The 18349-nt window shown below is 38.5% G+C and overlaps 1 protein-coding gene and 1 long non-coding RNA gene across 5 annotated transcripts in view; one reads left to right on the top strand and one right to left on the bottom strand.

The window, feature by feature from the left end:
• The window catches only part of Pclo (piccolo presynaptic cytomatrix protein), a 353455-nt gene that overhangs the window by 302697 nt on the left and 32409 nt on the right, over positions 1–18349 (bottom strand). The window lies entirely within an intron of this gene.
• On the top strand, positions 5226–16377 carry LOC134473355 (uncharacterized). The gene is made up of 3 exons (XR_010043598.1): positions 5226–5377; positions 11936–12057; positions 14775–16377. It is a non-coding gene; the product is annotated as an uncharacterized LOC134473355 (long non-coding RNA).

Genomic DNA, 18349 nt, shown 5'->3' with positions numbered 1-18349 from the left:
TAATTGAAACTTACAGACCCTTTTCTAGAATCAATCATGAGCAAAGTCACATCTGGACCCCAAATCTTCATGTTTTGATTCAGGACTATCACTTTCCATTCTTCTGTTTATGAGATGGATGACACTTTTGTACTAGATTTGAACAGAATTTTAAAACACAGGGTGCACATGCAGGATGCAGGTATACCAGAAAACAAATGCGGAGACAACTGATATAGGAACTGAGCTTTGGAAGGCCACATGCTTCAGATCAGATGCTTTTTCAAACTTTCTAGTGGGCCAGTGTTGAAACTGGAACCAATAAGTGGTGAGCACAGGAAGCATGATGATGCTACTTCCCAAGAGGAACTTTGGGTATCACCTCTGTCACCTACAGCATTAACCTCAGAGCGTATTGCATTGACACTGAAGACACCCTAATTACTTTCTTCTTCTGTATGGTCTGGATCTGAAATGTGTCCCAAAGTCTCATTAGTTCACAGGTAAGGCCCCTGGCAGGTGACTGGGCTGTAAGGGTGCTATACTCCTTGGTGGAGTCATCCATTCATGAGTATAGCTGAATGTGCTGCTGGGCGATGGGGCCCACGGGGAGGTGGTCACTGAGAGCTGACCTACAAGGGTGTAATCTTTAGTCTCAGCTCCTTAGGTCTCTCTTGGCTTCCTGCCCGCTAAGAGATTAGCAGCTTTTCTTTACCCTGGCCTTCAGCCATCCATTTCTTCCCTGAGCCACAGACCATGGACTGAAATCCTATGGACTGAAATACTCAAGTCCTGGGCCACCTTAAACCACTTTGCTTTCCTGTTGTGGGTTTCCAGCACTTCATCCCAGGAAAGGGAAACTGACTACCACTGTATACCTATGTAGTGATATACACGGTAATCTCACGTTTTGTAAACAGAAAGTATTAAGAATTTGCTCTGATAAATTTTTGCTCAACCTAATGGCTTGTTTACATGATTATTTCCTTTGTTGAAAAATTCTAATATGCTCATTTGTCCACATAAAATGATGAATTTCTTATGTTATGTAATATACAATTAAATACCCTATTTAAATTCCTTTTATAATTCTCTAAATCATGAGATAGTAACTATTTTCTGTGTAAAAGTACAATTTTAAATTGATAAAACTATCAACACAAAGCCTGGTAACTGGCAAACAGGTAATGGACATTAATGAACTACCTATCTGGAAATGAAGAATAATTTGAGTGGTACGTACTTGACTTTTGGCACAAGAAATTGTGACATTTCAATGCGACAAAAGCTGAAATCTGTTGCTTCTAAGAATACATTTTCCAAAATTAGCCTTTCCATACACAAGGCAATCCTACCTCACCCTATTAAAAAAATCCAAATTTTTTTTTCTTTTTTTAGGATGATCCTCCCAAGAGATAATCTTAAATCTAAAGTTTTTTAGTATAGTTCCAAATGCTGCACTGTCAAAAGAATAAATTGAAATATACATTGATTTTTCCCTAAGAGATAATGTCACTACCTCTTTTTGTGATTCAGAGTCAAAGGAACAATATAATTTTAACCAAGGAAACAGGGAGATTTATAGTGATTCAAAAAACTGCATTTGTGAAGAACGAGGGCAAAGGTTTTTGTTTAAATAGATATATTGCTAATACCTTGTAAATTCAGCCTCAACATAATTCTAATTTTTCTAATCACTCAGGATTAAGAATAATTTGTGCATTGTATACCAGTTTGCATAATTACTCTAAGTGATGAGCAATGGCTGTTGTAGATTAAAAATGAAAATCTACTATTTCCAAAAACCTCAGGATTAAGAATAATTTGTGCATTGTATACCAGTTTGCATAATTACTCTAAGTGATGAGCAATGGCTGTTGTAGATTAAAAATGAAAATCTACTATTTCCAAAAACCTCAGCCATTGAATTGCATACCAAAAGACATGTTTGGTTTTTTTTTAGTTAAGCATGCTAAGTGTTTATAAATACAGTTATATGGCATTTATAAATTAAATATAACATCTTCCTTTGTAAGGAATCTAAAACTTTTATTTTACTGATATTTTTGAAAAGTTGATTATTAGGTATATCAATTGGCAATCTTGAGAAAAAAATACTGACAGCTAAATATCACAGACAACATTATCATGAAATACCTATGGAAAAATACTGATATGTGAATCTTGCCAGATCTAGAGATACCTGGCTAATATTTTTGCAATTGTTAACAAAATAATTATTAATTGAGAAGTTATTCTGACTGCAAATTCTTCCCTATTTTAATAATGTTAGACAAATTAAGTGAATTTTTTTGGCAGTAAAGTTCATTACCATAGAAATAACACATTTTAAAAAGGATATTAAATTTGGGGGAGAGGGCTAAAATGAAGCAGGAAAAATTTATAATAATCAACAAGACAAAAAGTAAGAGTCAATTTGGTTTGAAACCAAATTAATGTTCATCTCCAAGAGAATGTATAAATTATATCCATACATGGATTAGATTTCAAAACAAAACTACACAATAGCTTATTAATGCACTTGAATATGAACCTAAAACTTTGTTTAGGGTTAAAAACTATCAAATTTCAGATGCTACATTTTTCTGTATGAGGGAAAGTAATGGAATCATAAGCAATCTGGATCACTTTGGCTGCAGTCATATGAATATGTCTAAAACAATTATAGCTACATGTTGAATTGTTCTTTATAGTGCTGGGGATCGAGCCCTTATGTGATTCACTTCTGAGCTACATCCCCAGCCCTGTATTATTTTATCTTGAGATAAAAGTTAAGTTTTATCTCTAAGTTGCCCACAATGGCCTCACATTTATGAACCATCAACCTCACCCTTACAGTACTGGACATTACAGACAGGCACCAGCTCATTATAAGTTACAATTTGAAAGACTGGATGGGGTATGCCTTCTTCTGTTTTATACTGTGATAACAGACCTGAGACTGGGTTATTTAGAATGAACTGAAATCGATTTCTCAGAGTTCTGGAAGCTAAGAAATCTCAGATTGAGAGGTTGCATCTGGTGAGCACCTTCTGACTCTGCCACCTTACAGTAGGAAGCCAGGTATAGTGGAAGGGCAAGAGAAGTTAAGAGAGCCAGCCAGAGGGGCCAAACATCCTTTTTTATACCAAATGCAGCCCAAAGTAGCAAAAGCAGTCTACAGGATAATAATTACATTAACCCATTCACAAGCTACTGTCCACAACATCTACCACTTGCATGAGGCCTTCCCTCTAGGTATTGGCCAGTTTTCCCCTGCTGGGACAAAACACTTGACACCCATGCTTTAAAGGAGAGATTTAATTTGGCTCATAAATTCAGAGGAGTCAGTCCATAGCCACTTGGCTCAAGGCAGGAATATAATGGGGAAGAGTGTGACAGGGCAAGGTCAAGTTCATGGCACCTAGGAAGCAGAGTAGTGAAAGAATACAAGAGCAAAAGGGCCAGAGACCAGACACAGAACCCAAGGTCATGCCTCCATGATCCACCCAGACACACCTGGAAGTGTGCCCTACTAATCTCTCAAGCCAATCAAGCTGACAATCAAGATTAACTGTCACACTTCCTAAGCACTGTCTTGAGGATCAAGACCCCAATTGATGGAACTTTAAGAGACACAGTCAAACTGCAGTAGGATGTCTAAACTGTTCACTATGTTCTTGACCTATTACCTAAACTGACAGTTGTGTTTTAAGTAATTGGCTTTAAAGACTATGACAGAATAAGCATAAACAAACAATGGCAATGGGAAGGAGTATCTAAACTGTATTGAAATGTTGGAGGAGCCAAGTTTTGCAAATAATAACCAAAAACAAAAACCTAAATTTTTCAATTTAATACTTGCAATGCATAACATTTATATTCACATTCTTAAAGGTATCCCAGAAATTATTTGTTGTGAAATACAGAAATTCACAATGCCACAATTATGAAGACAGAGTAATACTCTGCTTACGAGAAATGACACTGAAAATTCAGTGGAATTTTTTGCTGAGCGGGTTAATAATTTTACTCCTATGCTTACTCATGAAATAAGTTTATCAAAAACACAACATTTGAATGAAGACATCATTGTTGGGAAAACATCAGTCTTCATCAATTGATTTGTTTATGCAAGTTGTTTAGAAACACCACTCTTTCCCGAGCTAATGAACACCTCCTCTGCAGACCCTTGTTCCTGGTCCACACTGCTTAAATCACACCTGGCCTCCCGCACATTCCAAGCCTCCCAGGTGCCACTCCTCCTGCCTGAACTGCTGCCCTCAGGGGACGTGGCTCTTCCAAGGCTCTCAGCCTTTGCGGACTACACTACCTCACGAGGACTCGTTGTTTCCTTCTGCTGCCTGTCGCTGCCACAGATGGGAACCATCATAGCAAGCAACAGCCCGCCTGTGTAACTCATCAAGGGATTAAGAGGGCTCAATAAAGACTAATGAAATGAGCCAGTTAACGATGTTATTCTTTATACTCTTAAAACAAGCTTATTGTCTGAAAACACATACATTCTAATATATTTGATACTTGAAACATTTAACTTATCTCACAAGTAATTACAAAAATGGTGAAACTCATTTTTTTAAAATTAGTAATATTCCTGTTCTTAACTACATTTTTTCGTAAGATTCACAGGTGTAACAGTAACCTAATCAGGGCGCAGTGCTTAGAACAGTGCCCAGAATGTAAGAATCAGGATAGAAAAGTTTGGCAAAGATCTTCAGGTATGAGCTCTTGTTCCCTTACCTACTAGCTAAGCTTCTTCCTCTCATGGTTTTTAAAGGGAAAAAAATTGAATTCAGTGTGTATTCAAGTATGTAAGATACATAATTATGAAAGCCTGAAATTCTAGAATGCCGACATTGAAAAAGTAACATCAGTCTATGATTATTATATTTAGTAATAGGTTATTATTTATTTATGCAAAAAGTTCTACCACAGGGCAGCCCCTATCTGCAGATATATAAGATTGAATAGAAGAAAAAAAACTGAATTGACTAAGGCGAGGAGAGCTTGTATCATGTACATATTGACTGCTCTTATTTTCTTTGAAAACACAGTAGACCCATTTTTGGTAGATTTAGCAAAGGTCTGTATTTGCAGATACATTTATTAACACCTTGTCATGGTTTATGTCTGTGTCCCCCAGGCCTCAGGAGTCTGCTTTGTGCATTTGTGATGGGTTCATTGTCTAGTGCTTGGATTGACGGTGTCAGTGCTACACCCACAAAGGGGTGGAGCCAGGATGTGATGTAATGGCAGGAAGAAGGTGTGTCTTGCTCTCTTGCCGGTTTCTGCCTTACTGTTTGCAGCCGCCATGAGCTGCGGCCCTGCCATGCCACCCTGCCTTGGAGCCAAGAATGGACTGAAACTTCCAAAAATGGTAAGAAATAAACCTTTCCTTTCCCAACTTTGGGCTTCAGATATTTTGTCTTAGCAACGAGTAAAAAGTAACTAAGACATACCTGTATCTCAAATTTGAGAAGGGCTAGTAAAAATCCACAGGCTGATTTTTAAATGTTCCCAAAAGGCTGACCAAAAGTGATAAATCACATGTGTATCAAGCACATGTTTGATACATGAGGACCTCTTGCTTAGAAAGTTAATTTTTTTTACTATAGATAATGTCAATGTCATTAATATAATTAAGGATATTTTTATCTTTTTCATTTTTATTAAGGATGTCTTAGGACTTTTGTGTTAAGATACTTTTTAAATGTTGACCTAGTTAAATTCATTACAGCCTATCAAAACTGAATAATCATTGGAACTAAGACTTACATATGGTTCTCTTTTTCAACTTAGATATTTTATAGTTTCATATAACATTTTAATAAAAATTTACATCTATAACTTTTTTTAAAAAAGCAATAACATGACTCCTGCCCCTTACAAAAGTCATGATCCAGAGGAAAGCATATAAAAATAGCTAATAAAAGCTAGCGTGGTGGATTAACTAATGGTCAGCTTGTAACACCCAGCTGAACTGAATCTGCATAGTGCTAGGTGTGGGAGGCCCACCTGAGGGTTGTTGCTAATACCATAAAAGGAGACTTGGAGGGGAAGGTGGCACACTGTTGCTGGAGAAGCCTGTTGTGCTTACATTCCTGATAGGAGCTCAGCTGTGCTCACTGTTGGAGGAGGTTAGGTCCTCACTGTCACTGAGGTTGGCTACAGTTCTCTTTGGGGAAGCTCCAGCCCTTACCCTGAGTGTCACTTCCTGGCTCCAGTGCAGATCCCTCAGCTGCTGGCACGGATCCTTCATGCCACTGGCACAGGCTTTCTAGTTTCCACCACTGATGGTGGGCCTTCCTAGTCTAAATCCCTGAAACAGACTTTCATGAGACACTGTTACGGGTTCCAGGCTTTGAGCTGGACTTGCAGAGGACATTGCCATGGACTGTGAGTCTTCAGCTGGACTCGTGTAGGACGTGCCATGGGACCTAGGCCCCCAGCTGGATTCTTTGGGCTTCCATATATGGACAGATAATCCTGCATTTGTTTGCATCTGACGCTTTGGGTAACTATTATAAAACAATCCTGTAAATTACATGCCCTACATTATTTCCCTCCCAAACCCTGACTACATCAGTTAGGCAGTAGTAATTGCTATAGTAAAAGTATGAAAAAACTAGTCATAAACATTAGAGAAATGAAGTTTAGTGAGCAAATCAAAGTGTTTCTGTGCCACAGTAGAAGCTGAACTCTCCTGGAAGACACAAGGCTTCTGTGAGGGAATGTGCTGTCATTTTGGTTTTCCAGAATCTGAACATCCTTCCTATTTAGGGGTGGCTTTTCCTTCACCCCCACCCCCAAACAGACTTAGGCTTCCTATGGGCGCTCTCTGTGGCATGGCAGTGTACCCTCCTGGCCCACCCTGTGTGAGCCAGCCTCAGGAGAGAGTAAAGCTGTGGTGGTTGCAAAGTCAACTCAGCTTCCTTGCTTGGCTCCTTTTAGACTTTGGCCACTGTGGTCCAGCTACTTTGTCTCTTCTTGGTTGTCTAAGACGAATTTTCTGGCTTCCTGTGATTTTTTGTGGCTATATTTTGTATTTCCAAATAATTTTCCTTTTGGTCCTGTCTGTCATAGTTCGATGTTGGGTATTTTCAAGCAAGGATTCTACAAATTCAACTTTCAAAGTTCATTTTGCCAGGAAGGGCATTTCTGGGCTTCTCCTGTTCAATCTAAGCAAAGATAAAGAAGAAGATCCTGTAAGTGGGACTTCCTTGTCAAGTCAGCGCAGCCAACGAGTGGACAGAAACCACTGCCCAGACCAGCTTTCTTGGTCCATGGCAACCCTAGGTTCACAGGATCCCTAGGCGAAGTGAACTATCAACCAGTTCCTTCCTTAAGTCTCCCATTGGGAGGGCAAGGGAGCATCAGTTCCCATGCTGCAGGTTCTGCTGTGGCTCTCCTAAAAGTTCCCACCCACTCCCCAAAGTTCCCCAGGGGTCTCCAAGTCTCAAAGCAGTAGAACCACAAATCTAAAAGGTTGTGACTATCTTACTGGGGTTTTTTTTTTTTGTTTTAAATATTTCTTGTTTCACACTTAAAATATTCCTGCAGTTGGGTAATTTGACTTGCGGTATGTAAATAGCTAAAGTAGAGATTTGAACCTAAGCCTTTATTTCCCTAAACTCAACTGACCACAGCAATGAGACTTTGTCTTACAGAACCATAGTGCAATAAAAACTGAGGATATTCTGATGTTTTAAAAATGTGCAGGTAGGGACTGGGGATTTAGCTCAGTGGTGTAAGCGTCTATCCCCAGTACCAAATAAACAAAATAAAAACAAAAAAATGTACAAATTTAATTGTCAAGGTAAGGGCATTGTGCATTCCATGAGCATTAGCAAATTTCTGAAAGTGGTCTATTGTTTTAAAAGAGTCCTAGATTGTGGGTTCATTAAACATAAGGACCATTTCTGTCTGTATCATTACTTACAATGTAGAATTTATCCCTTGATAATCACTACGTGCTTATGTATTTCTATTTGTATTGAAAATTGGAATGTAAAAGTGATATGCTATGGTAGAAATAATTAAGAGGTCTTGCTACTGAGAATTTTCATCTTCTTGAATTCTGCCTCTTGATTCATTTAGTCATTCTTTATTTATTCATTAACATGATAGGCATTTATACACTTCTCAAAATGCTTCGCATTACTGAGAAGGCTGAATGCAATGCCTCAGACCTAGAAGCCTTGTTCTCCCTGGTTTGGTGCCACACCCCTAATTCAAGTGGTTCAAGAGGTGACAGCCCCCGCAGGTGATTTAGAAGTGTGAGGCAAGACTGGACAACTTCGTGTGGCCTCTGTCAAAACAAACACAAAACAAAGCTGCAGTTGTGGTTCAGTGGAAAGGCTTGGGTTCAGTCCTGAGGACCACATGCCCACAATGTGTGTGCACATGCGCGCACACACACACACGCACACACCTTTCTCCAGGTCAGTGTTTTGACCTACGGCATCAGCTGTATCACTTCTTTCCTTGATTTTAAGACAACAAAAAACAAAGACAGTTTAATTAAACATTAAGAAGGTGCTGAACAATATAAAAGACACAGACATCCTACTGTTATAGTATAAATGTATTTCTGTCCTGAATTCTGAAAAATACAGATATATTTTTAAGATAATTAAAATCAGAATCTTTTAGTCGCTTATGAAAAATAATAGTTTTAAGTGTTAGATGGCTGCTCCAGACAGGTGATGCCATTATTTTCAGCCACACTATGGTTTTGTCTGGGTGCCTCATTAACATTGTTATGACTGTAAGTAAAGCTGTTATTAGATCTATCGTAGGTGGCGATTATGTATTATTAATATTTGGCCAAATTCCTTCATTCACTACACTGAATCATGAAGAGGGCTGCACAATGTCATGGAGCCGGAAGTTTCTGCTGCAAGCTGAGGTGGCTGCACTGCGCCACTGTGAAACTGGGTCCTGCTGCTCATCTCAAGCTGCTCCCTGTTCACTTCTTCACCCCACCTCCTCCTTCAGCCTCTCTGTGGTGCTTATAATCATAGGCTGAATATCCACCTCTCTGTGACCACAGCACAGGCACACTCAAAACTGTGCCCTGCACCTGCAGTCATACGAGGCTCCCAATGTGCCTCCCAAGCAAACCCCACATTTTCTCTCTACACCCCTTGACTCTTCTTAATTGTCCTTATCCTGGGCTGATTTTCAAAGCTATCTGCCTAGGAGTCCAGGGACATTAGCATGCAGCCCGCCTCCTGTGCTCGCTGCCACCAGGAACCTCTGGTCTCCAGTGCACAAGCTGCCTGCCTCACCAACCCCTACTGCTGCGCTCTCTGCAGATACTCAGTCCTCGTGCCCAGGCCACTATGGCTGCCCAGTGGCACTGAGTCTAACTCACTTCTCCACTTGTTTCCATGACCGGGACATGACTGTAATTGATCCTTTCACTCGTCTGGGTGCAGGTAAAATGCATCAGCTCCAAACATGATTCTTTCAGAGCCCAGTTAGCCACCCACCCTCCTCTCAGGTCAGCACTCAGCTCAGAACCTGGGCTGCACAGCTGGCCACTGACCACTTGGCATGCGGCTACTGGCAGTGTTTCCTTCGTATACAGTTTACAAAGATAAAAGACAAAAATAATATAAATTCCTCATTTTAATTCATTTCTTTTCATCCAAGAAAAATCTTTCCAGTGCTTATAAATTAGTATAGTAGCAAAATTACATATTTACATTATTATGTTTGTTAGTACAATCAACCAATGAATAGATAAAGATGTGGTTTTTATACAATGCAATACTGCTCAGCCATAAAGGATGAACTTGAGACATTTACAGCTAAGTGGATGACCTTGAGAACACACTCAAGTGAAATAAATTGGATGTGCATTGTATATATATTGCATTGTCTCTCTGATGTGAGAAACTGAAAGAGTAAATAACCAAAATTTATAGTAGATATTTTGAAATAGGAAGAAATTGTGCAAAAGGAAAGGAGAAAGGAAGGAAAAAGAAAAAAATGAGAAAAGGATAAACTATAAAATCACATTTTTGTTTAATATTACATTATAAGTATGTAATTTCTCCAACTAATACTAAATTATTACATTAATGATCCATCAAATTTTTGAAGAACTACTTTGCAAATAAATTAAGATTTCCAAATCTGGAGCCAGACTGGGTTAAATTTTCTGTGCTTAAATTTATTAAACTGGTAACTCAGCCCCTGCTCTGGGCTCAATCTTTCTGCCGTTCAGCAAGGGCAGTGAAAACACAGTAGGTCACACAGCTTTGCAATACAGAGCGCCTGGAATCTGGCACCAGGGTAAATGCTCAGTAAGCATGAAGTGAAGAGATCACAATCTAGCATGCTTTCTTTATGTAGCCACAGCTACTACTGAAAACGTGGAGCTTTGTACCTTTTAAAGTGTGTTTTACTGTTGTACAGAAAAATGCTGCGATAAGCAGTGAGCCTCTCTTCTGTTGAATCATTTGCCCTGTGATGGTCTCAAGAATGCCGTTAATCAGGCCCAAGCACACAGATGCTCTTTTTAAATAACTACTGCAATAATTTAAAAACAGTATTAAGAGATCAATTTTATCACCATATTTTTGACACTTAATCACTATCACCCTTACATAGTTCCTTTTCTTCCAAGATGTTCTTGCTACTTTTCCTCTAATCAGTCATTAAAGACATTTTTTGCCCACTTCCTCTTTCCTGATGAAACTGGCCTCTCCTAGCTCTTATGCCATTTCTGTTTCCCTGTGTACTCTCCTTTCACATTAAAATCACATGACTTTCACATCATTCCTTTCTGATAACATCCAAAACAAGATGGTTGTCCGGTATGTCTTTTGAGACCTGAATGGGAATAATATAACTTATTTCTGAACACAAACTTTCCATCTTAACCTTGGATATCACTGCAGTCATACTTGATTTCACAGGTGCTGACTCAGTTTCCCAGGATCACAACCAAATGGTCACATTTATCTTTCACTTCCATATATCCTGTCAGCTACTAAACTCCGTCAAGTCCTTATCATCTCCTAGCAGGAAATCTTACAATCTAATTTCAATATAATCAGGTTCATTTAATAACTTCATGATAACTGTAAGGTCAAACATCAAGCAATAAATTCATATAGACCTGACACTACTATCCCAAATAAAGAGGCCCTTGAAGAAAACACAGAGCCATGAAAAGAATTCCACAGAACGTGAGATAAATTAATTCTACTTTGCAATCATGTCAATGAGTTACCAGAATATATTTATGTAGACATGCACTGATCCGTGGTTTGAATATAGTTTGTCTATTCTAAAATTCATATTCATGTTAGAGGTTAATCCTTACTGCCAAGCAGTCAAGTATTCAGAACATAGATACAAACTTCCCCGCCACAGAGGTGGGGCCTTTGGGAAGTGAGCTGCATGGGCTAAGAACCTCAGAATGGTACCCACATCACTACGACCACAAAAAGAAGAGGCAGAGAGACCACACACACACATCAACTACATGAGATGCCCTGTGCTATCTAGACATCTAGACACTTTTCTATCACCAGATGCAGTCCCAAATCTAGATCAGAATGTGAGCCAAAATCTTTCTTTTATAATTCACTCAGTCTGTGGTTCTGTGGTACTGCACTGGCTATGGGAAATACACTAACTAAATAGACACTGCCTTCTTTATAGAGTTTAAGAAACTCATCATTTGACTGCTATGATAGACAATTCTATGATGTACCCCTTCACTCTGAAGATTCCTTTCTAGTATGCACACTTGTTCAATTCTCCTTCCTTAAATGTGACTGGAAATTAAATATAATGGCAGCTCACTCCCTGACTAGGGTGCTAAAGGGTTGACTTCTGAGCAAATCAAAAGAGATGCTATTCAGTCAAGTTCTGTCATGTAAGGTGAGCCCTTCAATGGCCCGGAACTTTCCTCCAGGTCGAGGCCTGAAGCAGGAGGTGGACTTCACGTGAGGAGCATTTTTTACAGCTGGCTCTGCAGATGGAGGGAAGTCTGAAGCAAGGCTGAAGCTCATCTGTGAACACCCTGAGTGATTGCAGGTAAGACCTATACCTAGATTTCAGTTCTGTAAGTCCCTAACCAGTGAAGCCCACTGCGCCATATCGAACTCCAGATACACAAAACTGTGTGATACCAGGTATTGTTTTAAACTTGTATTTTGGTGACATTACACAGCAATATAATACTAATACCACTTCAGACTACAACCGATTCTTACTCCTAAATGGAGTCAATATTTTGATTAAGATTAAAAGTTTACAGATAAAATCATTTTTAAGATATGAATATGACTCCTTGTTTTGTGTATTTTAAATGACGTCTCTGTCAAAAATTTATCTACATTTCACTGACAGTGACAATGTTTTAATTAGGGAAATGTCTGCTCACTTTTTGAAGAATTAGAATAAATCATTATAATGATTTTGGCTACTGGATTTCATTTAGCAAAATTTCATGATAATAATGAAAGCTCTTAATCCAAAATTTTAGAAATAGAAAAATATAAACAATTCATTTAAATATCAAAGAAAAGAAGCATCAGGTCACAGCAGACATGAACTCAGCCAGTCTGTATGCGCTCTGTCAGCACATCTCTGGTCCCTGTAGGTTTGTTGATAAGGGGTTGTCAGCAGCTTTCTCAGGCTTTCCAAGGATACTCATTTTAACCAATTCCATGATAAAATTTCTCCCAATAAAACTCTTTTCAAAATCTTAGGTATTTTGCTTTTTATATGTGAAAATGCATTCATATTAATATGACACCCTCACAGGAAAAATTCTCATCAAATAAGTAAAACTAAAAGCACTATCTGTGGGCATCACAAAACAAAGGACACAGCAACACCTGTGATCTCACCTGCATCGAGGCTCGTTACTGTTACCACATTCTGTACAAATGTCTCAAATATGTTTTCAGGCTTGGAGTAAATGCCTTCACTTGCTGTGTGACAAAACTCATTTCATCAAGCGGATCAATTGCTCTTAGAAGAATCTTTTTTTTTTTTTCTTTTTTTATCTTTTTGAGACAAAGTTTTACTATGCTGAACTCACTTTGTAGCCCAGGCTGGCCTCAAACTCACTGCAGTCCTTCTGCCTCAGCCTCCCAATTTCTGGGATGACAGGCATATGCCACCATGCCCACCAAAGAATCATGTTTCTCTTGCCTATTTAAAGTATAAATTGATGCCAGTGCCCAGTGGTGGGGAACATATGGCATATGTGCCACAGCAGGCTGGCTGTTACCACTGAAACTTCTACAAGGTTCACCATCACTGTCACAGGCTTTTTAGAGTAGGCAGTGTAGCTAGAAAGCCAGCCTTTCTTTTTGCTCTAGCAAGTGTTGTGAGAAGTTTTAAATTTTTTTATAAATTTGCTCCCAATTCATACAACAGTGCCTGCTCTAAGAGGTCAGGAAAACTACAGTAGCAAGGAATCTCAGTAGTCGCAGAGCTGCTGTGCGGCAGCCAGGCGCCTGGGGACAGTTGTACCAACGGTGCCGCGCTGCCCTCAGTGGACCCCTGAGATGACTGGCTCTTCTCCTGGATGCTCAGTCTTCCCTCAGCCTTAACGGAGACATTGGACTCCCTATGGGCCCGGTTTGCTAGAGGATTTGTTTGGAGAAAAACAAATGGCAGGTATACTTTTTCTTCAACTTTTGGAATGAGGCATACTAGAAGAGAGTCAAGTTGGAAAGATTTTTTAAAATATTTATAGTTAACAAAAAATAAAGTTGTTCACTGTTTTTTTTCTTATTTAGCTATTACATGTATAATAACTGTATAGAATTAAAGATTTTGATAGCACTACTGTATGTTAATCATCTGAAACAGCATATAGTGTTCATGGAACTTCCATTTTAGTGCAGTAGATAAAAAATAATAAGTTAATAAATTAAGTATTCTATTACAAGATAATAAGTGATACAGAAAAAAATCCATGTAACAAAACTTTACATTATTGAAGTCAGAATACAGCATTAAATAAGATGATCAGAGTGGAACTCATTGAAAAAAGTCTAAATAATTCTAAAGACATAAATTTCCTATTTTTCATAGTAAAACAAAAGAACAGCCTTGTTCTCATCCTTCTTTGCCTTAACAAACATAAGCAGAAAGGTGCACATTAACGTTTAAAGTTCTTTCTCAGAGATTTAAATGTCCTTGCAGCCCATATAGTCATGATGCCTCTAGAACTAGCAGCATGCATTTTGTTCTCAATTCCTTTTACAAAAAGGCCGTTTTTTTGGGTAAACAAACAGGTATTATTCACTTAACAAACAGGCATTATTCACTACTATCTGTAGATACTTTGGTCATGCTGACTCCAGTGCCTATATTCTAGGGTTCACATTCTTGTGAACTCACAAAACCAAGTTGTAGAAGGTTGGCTATTCACCAGGGGAAATGCATGAGGGTGAGTGGAGAGGAGATACAGATAGCATCCTGTGGAGAATACTTACAGCAGGTACAGAGACATGAAGGACCAAGAATGGTGAAAATGTACATTTTACTTGTGATACTGAGCATAGTCCTATGAGGAAAAAAATATAAGGGACACAGTTGAACATGGTAAACAGGTTGATTACACTGTGTGGAGAATACATTCCGAGAAGCTGAGTAGCCTCACATAAATGTGAGGTGTCTACTGCAGTAGCAAAGATGATAAGTCCACAAAGCTCTTATAATGAAGAAAAGGAAGAGATGAGGGACCAGAGGTGTCATTAGCAGAAGGAGTAACAAAGCTGCTGTTCCTGCAGGAAGAAGAACACCTGAACTTCAGGATGTGTGGCTGCCCTGATGCCTCTCCATGACACAGGAAGAGGACACACAAGGACAGACCTGGTGGACAGGCACAGGAAGTACCTCAGACCTTTCAATGGAACCTTCTCTGGACTACTCAGGACTACTAGGATTCCGGAGGAAAAGCAACAATTCTGGGAACACGAAAGTGAAGAATTTAATATTTAAATTTTTATGTCTTAAATGTATTCTGTCAGTGCTTATGCTGAAAAGAAGCACTTATTTCTTCTTACCCTCACAACCGCACCCTACAGCCAGGACTATGTATGCTTTCACTCATTCAGAAACATTTATCAAGGGTCATGATGTGTCAAGCAGTATTCAGGGCCATGTGAAGCAGCAGAAAGGACTGGAAAAGCCATCGTTCCTGTCGGATTACTTTTCAGAGATGAAAATCCAAGGAGCAGAAACTCCCTCAAAGTCACATAAAGCAGCCAATAAGCGGCTGAGCTAGCATCTGAAGACAGCTCTAATTCAAAGGTGTAGCTCTTTACCATGCTGTCCTGGCATGGTCAGCATATTTAGTATTTCAGTAAGACAATAAGAGATTGTAAGAGCAGCTCACACTACAGAAGAGAAGACACGGGGACTACAGGTGGCCCTGTAAAAGGACATTCTTCTACATTAGCTCTGCTGAGATGAACATAAGAGGCTAAGGATGATTTGTTTCTCACATTTGCCAGTGGTGACAAATCTATAGCACACGTGCCACAGCAAGACACAAAGCCCTCTCTATCAGCTCGCAAACTGTCAAGTCAGCAGTCAGACATCAATAGCAGCTGTTTATTCTAAACTAAAACCTCAGTGTTCAGGTTACTTGCAGTACTGCAATAAATAAGTGGATTTTAGTTTGCAGCTTAGGCACTTGTCTCTAAAAGTTTTGCCATCACTGATCTACATGCACTATAATTAATATCTACATAATCACTTTTGAATCAAGATATTTTTAGATGAATGCTATTTTTCTAGTCACCTGTATTATAGTATGCTGATGAATTAAATAAGAATGAAATAAAAATATGTGGCATGTATTAGATTCCATAAGAACAGAATAAAAATGTGATATATATATATATATATTAGATGTTACAAGTCCAAAGAGTTTCATGAAGGTTGAGTACATGTCCAGATAAGCTAACAGATATTCTTGCAGACAGTCTGCCCAAAAAAAGAATGTAGTGTTTCCTGAGTGTTCCAAATAGCTTTCCTTTGAAATACGGTTAAGGTAGTGTAGTTCTATGTTAACAGTACAAAAGCAGCTGTTTATGAAGTATTCTGAGATAGGAACAGAAATGGCACTCCATGGCATGGTGAAAAACAAAATCCTACTTACAAAAAGTTATAAGATGGTAAAGTAAATTGAAATTAGTTGGAAATATAGCTTGTTTTTCTTACACAGGTAACAGTTAATCTAAGTGAATAGAAAATTCATTCCAGGATTTAAAAGAAACTTTGAAACCATAATTGACCTATGACTTTTATAATGGTTAAAGTCTTATCATTTTGAGGTTTATTTTTTAAACCTCAAAATGCTTTAAATATTTTAAATAAATGCTTTAAATCTTTTTTGTGTGGCTTCCCAGATTGATAAAATAATGTCTTCTCAAACCTACCTATCCATAAGGGTGTTTTTTGTAGCATTTTAAAAATCCAACTTTAGGGATTTTACATGCAGCTCTGAGGTCACATGTCCAGCTGTGGTTCATGCCAATGTGTCATGTTTTATTCCTCCTGCCTCCCACATTTCCCTTTTCACTGTATCAACTAACAGAGGAGAGTCAGGGTTGAATATGTTCAAACCACCATGACAGTCATACCCAAAATGACACACACAGGTCACTGTGTATTTGAGGTCCAAATTTCTTCCAGAAAAATGTTTACTCCTACACATAAAACATTCATGTATATATATGCTCATATATATGGATATATATACATATGCAAATATAAACAAGTTTCCCAATATTAATACATATTGAGGCAAAATGCATCATTTCAACCACTTATATAATAATCAGTGCTCCCTTTTTTCTCCTACAGTAAGTAGTATAATTTATAATTTATATTACCAATTTATAATTGGTAATTTATATTACCAATACCACAGACTTTCATATTTAGTCTAGAATATTACTTTGCCACCTGATTAGGTGGATTTCTATAGCTTAATGAAAGAGTAATTTCATAACCTTGCCCACAAATTTGGTTGTAGAAATGTAGTAGAAATGCCCTAAGAGAGTTTGACATTTACTAATATGTGGAGGTATATGAACCACAAACAATGGGGCAAAATGTGAATATATGTTAAATTATAGAGCATTTATTTTCTGCCACAGCACAGCTTGTTGACTATAAGACTATTAGCTTTACAAATTTTCCTATTGTTTGTTTTGTTAACATATTTTCAGTAGAGGAAAGAACTCAAATGAAAATAGAGAAAATAATGACGTTTTTATTTATTACTGTAGCAACCCAATCTGGCCTCAATATTAGGCATATCATTTCATCTCTGTGAGCCTAGCTTTCTCTACCATTATCATAGGTCATCTGGGAAGTAGTCCTTCACAGGAATTTCATGGAATTGATTCAGAGCCAAGCCCAGGAATAAGAGCGTTTACAGAAAAACCATCTTTTAAGTCTCAGTTGAATAGCTGAAGTTGGCCTAAACCTGCATATTTTGATGTTGATCTGGTTTCTACACTGTCTTTATAATGGACTTCATTGAAAAAGGAATCAGTTGTTATGGTGCACACTTGTTATAATAGCAGCACTCTAGGAGGCTGAGACGGGGGATCACAAATTCAGGCCCAGCCTGGGTAACTTAGTAAGACACTATCTCAAAATAAAAAAAAATAAGAAGGACTGGGGATATAACAGGTGTGAAGGCCCTTGTTCAATCCCCAGTACAACCAATCAATCAGAAAAAAAACAAAACAAACACACCAGTTCATAATACTCTGAATAAATTCGTAATATCTGCTGTACAGTTTGCAGCTCGTGGCAGAAAGGCCCTGGCTGCTCACTGGCTGGCCGCCGCACAAGCTTGTGTTCGCCACAAGCAGCCTCCAGGCCTGAGGTGATGACTCCCTCTGAGACATACAGTGAGCCTGCTTACTGCTTGTTGCACCAGAGGGAGGTGACACAAACGCAGGGTGCCCACCTCGGGCACTGTGTCCATCTCTGTGGGCGGGGAGGGCAAAGGGAACTGATGTAAACTGCAGAAGCCCATGCTCCCTGCTGCACTGTGAGGAGGAAGGCTGTTTTCCGCTGAGTTTGCTACCAGAAATTATGGAACAGTAACAATAACATTAGTGGTAAGTTGGGAAAAGTCAATTCGCAAGCCAGACAACATCCTATCAAGGACCTTTTACCAAGATTCCCCTGAATATTTAATACTTTTAAATATCAAAGATATTCTAATAAAAATAATTAAGTTCTGACAGTATAACTAGATGCATACCATCACTACAACCTAAGAATAAAGAAAAGTAAATTGTGAATTACAGGAAACTGACTATGTGATAAAGGTGGT

This window comes from Cavia porcellus, unplaced genomic scaffold, assembly GCF_034190915.1.
Source record: "Cavia porcellus strain 051 isolate PalLab524CR breed Dunkin Hartley unplaced genomic scaffold, mCavPor4.1 scaffold_2, whole genome shotgun sequence".
Classification (NCBI taxonomy): domain Eukaryota; kingdom Metazoa; phylum Chordata; class Mammalia; order Rodentia; family Caviidae; genus Cavia; species Cavia porcellus.
This window is presented reverse-complemented; position numbering and strand designations above follow the sequence as displayed.